Here is a 6,523-nt window from a genome sequence, read left to right on the forward strand (position 1 = left end):
AATTATAACGTCTTTTCTACACACGTTAATTATAAAGGCGGCGGCGCTAACTATATTAATGTTAAGTCTAGCCTTTAGGCATGTTTCTTGTAAAATAGGTAGCTTTTTTAGCTTATAGAGTAACCTAGCAGGCAAGTTAAGATTCTTAAGCTACCTGTCTATCTTGCGTAGGTTTTCTTAAAGCTTCTAGCGTTATAATTCTCTCTTCTCTTATTATATTACTCTTAGCTTTTCTACTACTAATCTTAAGGCGTTATAGTAATTAGCATTAGCTTAGTAAGCTACTTAAGCTTTAGCGTTAGATTAAGAGAATTATATAGAGACGAAAGCGTCGCGTTTATAATTAATTAACTAATTAGTATCTAGCTATATTAGTACTTACTACTTATAGTTAACCTAAACGTTAGCTTCTTTAAGTAGCTTATAACTAATTATCGCGTTATAGTAGCTAGTGTTATAATATATAAAGTAGATACGTATTTAGTAGCTTTCTAGTACTAAATTAGCTTTAAAATATTTATCTACCTAGCTATTAGATTATCTATTATATCTAGTAAGAGAAATAGGTTCTATACGTAATAGCTTAACGTAGAGGTTTTTTCTAAGAGTTTAAAGATGCTTTAGATATACTAGAACGTAACTACCTACTCTAGTATTAATTAAACCTCTAAGCTTAATTATAAGACTATTTATAAATATTTAGTAGAGTAGAGTAAACGTAGAACTACTAAATAGCTTTTCGCGCAAGTTTATTACTCTAGTAGGTAGCTCTAGAGAGAAGACTTCTTCTAGAGCTAGACTTTTTCTAAATTATTAGATTTATATTCTAACGTGTTATTCTTAGATACTTATAGCTCTGCAGGCTCTATAGGCTTCTTCTCTAGATTAACGTTCTTAATAGCTTTCTGTATAGTAGAAGCGCTTAGGTAATTATAGCTTATATAGCTAGATTACTAGTATTAGAAGTAGGTAACTAGCTTTCTAATTACTAGAGCTTTATTAGAGGTTAGTAGAATACCTAGTAGAGTAGTAGGCGCGTAACGTAGCGTTAACGTAAGCGTGTTACGTTTTTCGACCTTTCTAGTTACGCGAGCTTCTTCTTAGGTAAGCTCTCTAGTAAGGTCTTAAGTAAGATCTATATATTAATTATAATTATAGGTATACTAATATTAGTAGATATCTATCTACGTACATAGATTTACTAGAAGCTTCTTATAAAGCTTCTCTACCTATTAGTCTATAGAAAGCTAGCGCTTCTATACTAGGTAAAAGAAATTAACCTAGAAGTACGCAAAGTTAGTAGTATTTTAATAATATAGCTTCTAGAAATTATAGTAGGTATTTAGCCTCTTATATAGGTTTATATAGCTTTTTTCTAGCTAATTAAGTATATATTTATAAGAGATCTACGTACTACTATTTCTTAGAAAACGTAGAATTATAGAAAGAGTCTAGTATACGTTTTTCTTTATTCGCGTACGTATATATACTATAATAGTTTTCTTAGTATTCTTAGCTATTTCTTCTAGGTACTAGTTATAATTAGCTTAAAGCTTATCTTATAAGCTATCTCTCTATTACTTAAAGGTAACAACCTTACTATCTAATAGTAATAAAGAGTCTAGAAACTTAGTAGAAAGCCTTATTTAGCTTTCTAAACGTTACTTAGTTACTAGTAGTATAGTAGGCGTATACGTAGTTAGATAAAAACCTAGAATTAAGTTATCTAGTAGTAACGCGCTAGTTTTACGTATATATAGTATCTAATTTATAAAGTATATTACGCGTTAAGTTAATAGAGTAGATAGTATTTAGCTTCTAGAGTAGAATCGCGGTTACGCTTATAGCTATTAAATCTTTACTAAAGCAGCGGCTTTTTTCTACTATAAATTCTAATACTCTCTATATATAGTATCTTCTTTAGTAAATACGTTAGTAGTAATCTAGTAATATATATAGGTCTGTTATTTAAGTACCTAGCGTATAAGTAATTAGCTAACTAATTTATTAATAATTTTACTTAGCTTTTCTAAGAAAAGCTCTTAGAGCTTCTTTCTAGAGGCGAGAAGTATATAGAAGCTATCTACTACTAATAACCTAGGTATTACTAAGCTCTAGCATAGCCGCGCTAGCTTCTATTTAAAGTTATTATTCTAATTTTTATTAGTTATTATACTATGTTATCGAATAGGTAATTTATAATAATAATATTAGTTTAAGTAACTAGCTAGCAGGTTCTCTACCTAGAATTTAAGAATTATTAGAGTAAAGAAGTACTATATAACTAGAGTCTTACTACTAGAGTTACTTTATAAGAGTTTACCTATAGTATTTAAGTAGTTTAACTTAGGTATAGCTTCTTATTTAAGAAGTAAAAGTATATACTACTAGTAGAGTAGAGAATTATTAATTTTTAAAATAAGAGAGAGGTTTTTATACGTAGAAGTTCTATAGAAGTTCTCTTATACGTAGAGCTCTTATAGCTCTCTTTAGCTTACTACTAGTAGTATCTTTTCTACTACTAACTAGATTTGCTAGTAGGTCTTATATAGTACTAAGAGGTAAGTAATTAATTAGTAATATTAATAGATTCTTAGATAAGTAACTAGAGCTCTTATAGCTCTAATTCTTAGTATAGCTATTAGTAAACGCTTCTTATAAGGCTACTTAGTTTAGCCTAATATTATACTACTATCTTTAGCTAAAGAGGTATTAACCTTTAGATAATATAAGAGCTAGCTTTATAGTCTCTACTACTATACGTATACTCTAGAATACCTAGCTAGATAAGTTAATTATAGGTAATATAGTCTCTATAAGCTATAAGAATAAGAGTAATAAATAGAGTAGGTTAAGTTAAATTTAGCTATCTAAAGGTAAGAAGTAGAAGAATACTCTAAGAGGCTCTATATATAGAGGTGCTAAGCGCTAAAGCGCTAGACTAGGTTACGTAATAAGATTACGTAACTCGAGGTTATATAACCTAAGGTAAATCTCTAAACTAGACTATTATATTAGTATTTTAAATACTTATTATTATAGGTCTCTCTATCTAAACTCTTAGTTCTTCTTAGTAATTTTTATAAGAGATATTATTATCTATAAATACCTCTAAATAAACTTTTAGTAGTAGTTAGTAAATTCTAGAAAGAATTATATCTTCTTTACTATTTAGAGTATAGGCTAGTCTAGAACTATCTAAACTTTATTTATTTCTATCTAAATTCTTTCTTAGACTAGGTAAAATTCTAAGTAGCTAGTTTTTATATAATAGAACTTACTCTTATTAGAAGCTATTAGAAGTTTATACTTTTTAAACTTCTATAGTATTCTTTATACGTAGTTTTTATATTCTTCTAATATCTCTTTTAAATATACTAGTATATTATTTAGATAGACTATTATAAACCTTTCTATATATTTATATAGAGTAGTATTAATTATACTTTAGAACGTTACTAGTATATTAGTAAGTCTAAATAGTATAACTAGATATTTATATAAGTCTTCTCTTATTCTAAAGGCTATTTTCTACTTATATTCTTTTTTTATCTATATTTAGTAGTACTCTTCTTAGATATTAAACTTTATAAACTACTATACTTCTATAAGCTAGTCTATAAATTCTAAGATTATAAATAGTAGATAGTAATTCTTCTATATTACCTAGTTAAGCTATTAGTAGTTAATATATAGTCTTAACTATTTATTCTTTTTTAGTATAAATAGTACTAGTAAGGCTATTAGACTTTAGCTTTCTTAGATATATTCTTTACGTAAGAGTCTCTCTAGATATCTTTAGAGTTTCTCTCTTTACTTTTAGCTAAGTAGGTATATTAGTTCTAGCTTTAGCGTAGCTTTATTCTCTATAGGTATCTTATAATACTATAGTTTATATTTAGATAGAATACTATTATTCTATCTATTAAATAATAGCGCGAACTTCTTATAGTTCTTTTTAACTTCTTAAGATAGTTACTCTATATTAAATTATAGTTTTCTTATCTATATAACGCTAACGTCTTAAGATTATCTTTTTATATATTTTATTAAACCTATAAAGAATATTCTTCTAATCTTTACCTCTAGCTCTTAGTAAGCTCTTAGGTAGCGTCTTACTCTAGCCTTCTATACTACTCTAGGTCTTTTCTAGAGTTCTAACCTAATCTAACTAATATTAAAGTTATATCTTTATAGCTAATCTAGCTCTAGAAGTATATTTATATTTTCTAGTTCTATAATATTATAGAATTATTATTTTTATATTCTCTAGATATCTAGTACCTATACCTTAGTTTTTAAGTAAATCTATTCTTACTAAAGGTAGATAGCTAGTTATCTACTAGTTATACTTAGTATAGCTATTATTTTTCTTAAAATAGTATATTCTATAGTTTTACTAGACTAGTAAAAATATATATTCTTACTACTCTACTATCTATATAGGCTATAAGTTTCTCTTTTTCTAATATAGCTTTAACGCGTAGCGTTCTAGGTTTTAGAGTAATAATTTACCTATAGTCTATATAGAGTCTTTCTAGGCTAGACCTTCGCCTTAAAGGCCTGCTAGTTTTTTAACTTAGTAGGCGTAGTCTATACTAACTCTTATTTCTTTTTTACTATATATATAGAATATTATTCTAGTAAGTATATAGTCTAGTAGAGCTTAGTATATTTATTCTTAGCTCTTTAACTATAGTATAGACACTTCTATTCTAAGAAATACTATCTATAGTTAAGTATATAGTAGTTAAGATAGCTAGCTATCTATTCTATAGTTTAGTACTACTCTCTATAGTATTAGTAGCTAATAGTATACTAGTTTTATAGTTTAGCGTAGTATACCTTACTATAGACCTTCTTAATTAGTTCTAGTATTACTATCTAACTAGCCTTAGCCTTAGAGTATAGGTTTATATACGTAGCTATCTAAATCTCTTTATTATCTAGTTCTTATATACTAGTAGCTATTCTAACTACTACTTTTTCTTCTTTACTATAGATTACTAAGAGATATACTTAATAGATATAGTTATAACCTAGATAGTTATCTTTATATAGCTAATATAGTTTCTATTATAGGCGTACTTTAATCTTCTAGTTATATAGAAATAGTCTAGAGAGTTTTTTTCTTTAAGATAATTTAGTTAGGTATACCTTATAGAAGAGATTCTAGTACTAGCCTCTTTTTATATACCTTAGTTACTATTACTTAGCTTTTCTAGCCTTAGAGTTATTTATAAAGAAGCTTTAGTATATCTTCTAAATATATAAGTATACTTTCTTATCTATAAGGTATTCTACTAATCTAGCTACTTTTTTAAGAGTATTTAGAGCCTTCTAGAATTTCTTATTAGTAAATAGAATATTCTAGTACGCGTATTAATAGTTCTATACGTTATAGAATTCTACGTATATCTAGTACTATTATATATTAATACGTTATTAGATTATATCTAGAGTAAGGTATTTTATATACGTAGAGTATTCTAGTATAATAGTCTAGACTCTAGTTAGATACTATTCTATATTATTCTTATTACTCTAATACGTCTTATAGCTATTATTATAGCATGCTATTTATAAGAGACTATTATAGTCTACCTAGATTATTCTAACTAATTTCTTTTTCTTTAGACACGTTTACGTAAAGTGTTTTTTTTTACTATAGACTAGATATAGTTCTTTCTTAAAGTATTATATCTTTTCTTTAGTTTATAGAGTTTATTTTTCTTTTTATAGAGTTTTAATCTAGTCTAGATCTATAGAGTTCTCTTAGAATATAGTTTATAGTTATCTAGTCTTAACTATTATTAGCGTAAGATAGTTTCTACTCTATTAATATTTTAGGTTCTATTTATACTATTAGTTATTAATCTTTACTACTATTTCTATAGTATTACTTAGGTTTTCTAGTTATTTAGCATACGCGATATTATCTTTAACTAACTCTTTTAATCTTTTATAGAAGAGTTCTACTAGTATAAAGTTATTCTAGTTTAGATAGACGCTTAGTTATCTAAACGTAGCCGCGTATTAGAATACTAATCTAGTCTAGCGTAGTTAGAATAGCTTCTTCTAAGCTATTTTATATACGTTAACCTTTCTAAACGTTTCTCTAAAGTGTTTTATAAACCTAGTCTAGCTCTTAAAAATCTTATCTATAAACTAGCGTGTTTACTTTATATTACTTTTATTTTCTAGCTAGTCTAATATATAGAGTTTAGCTTATATAAGAGCTTCTTCTTTTATATTTATTATAGCTTCTAGAATCTTATTCTTATTCTATAGAAATACTATAGCGTTATACTTTAGATAGAGCTCTATAGCTACTAGAAATATATTAAGGTTTTCTCTTTTACTATTAAAGTATTAGAGTAGAGTAATCTTAGCCTAGGCCTAGTACTTTACTATAGCTAGCTTCTTTATCTACTAGATATCTATCTTCTAGAGTACTATAATAATCTACTAGAGTTCTATAATCTATTCTTCTATAGTTAGCTTTCTAGTCTAGACTTTCTTT

The sequence above is a fragment of the Trematosphaeria pertusa genome (assembly GCF_010094035.1).
Source record: "Trematosphaeria pertusa strain CBS 122368 unplaced genomic scaffold BU26scaffold_31, whole genome shotgun sequence".
NCBI lineage: Eukaryota > Fungi > Ascomycota > Dothideomycetes > Pleosporales > Trematosphaeriaceae > Trematosphaeria > Trematosphaeria pertusa.